General features: G+C 38.4%; 1 protein-coding gene across 1 annotated transcript in view; it reads left to right on the forward strand.

The window, feature by feature from the left end:
• The window catches only part of CTSS (cathepsin S), a 30,483-nt gene that overhangs the window by 10,536 nt on the left and 18,892 nt on the right, over window positions 1-1,055 (forward strand). The window lies entirely within an intron of this gene.

Here is a 1,055-nt window from a genome sequence, read left to right on the forward strand (position 1 = left end):
GAGTAGCTGGGACTACCAGGTGCACGCCACCACGCCCAGCTAATTTTTTTATTTTTTATAGAGACAGAGTCTTTCTCTTTCTCAGGCTGGTCTTGAATCCTGGCCTCAAGCAATCCTCCCACCTTGGCCTCCCAAAATGCTAGAATTACAGACATGAGCCATTGCATCTGGACTGTTGAGAGTTTTTATCATGAAAGGTTGTTGAATTTTGTCAAATGCTTTTTCTGCATCTGTTGAAATGATCATATGGTTTTCTTAGTGGTGATGAATTTCACCCTCACCCACTTCGCTTTAGGACAAGATACCTAATTTCAAGTTTGACCAGTGTTAGGTGTGCACTTAGCACAACTATCTGGTTAAATGCATGCGCTCCTTCTTTTCACTAATTCCAATCCCTCAAGAGAAATGAACATGACTTTTGATTAGTATCCTACTTTTATAATTTATCTCAAAGCTTACTTCTTTTTCCTTTTCCTGTACTTAGTTGGATTTATTTTTCTTTATTCCATTTTTTCCAATTTAGTGATTTGAAGTATGCCCACCATGCATGGCCATTATGTCCATTAATGAGGTAACAGTGAAAGCTTGCTCCAAAGGGGAGAGGCATGCATCCAGACTTGCTCCCTGGTACCTAGAGCTATGGGCTCACCCACTCAATGGAACAAGGCAGAACAGAGTTGTTTCTGGCTGCCCACTGGGGCTACAGCTTATTGGAAGCTCTGGCCTGGATGGGGGATGTTCAGCTATTCTAGGAGACACCATGTATATTGTATTCTATGAACATTGTATTCTATGTAAATGAATTTCCTGGTGGACAAGAAAATCATTAGTCAGCATATGAATTCACTTTTGATAAAATTAAAATAATAGAACCAAAAATTACTTTTAAAAAACCATATAAAGGAATAACTTCCACAATAATGATGAATTAAAAATCTGGATCAAGGAATTTCCAGACCGGAAAGAGTTGGACAGAATCAGTAACCTGAAAGATAGTACAGAGGCATTCACTCAGAATGCAGCACATAGAAATAAAAAGAAAAACTTATGAAAAT

This window comes from Propithecus coquereli, unplaced genomic scaffold (assembly GCF_000956105.1).
Source record: "Propithecus coquereli isolate 6110/MARCELLA unplaced genomic scaffold, Pcoq_1.0 Scaffold59, whole genome shotgun sequence".
Taxonomy (NCBI): Eukaryota; Metazoa; Chordata; class Mammalia; order Primates; family Indriidae; genus Propithecus; species Propithecus coquereli.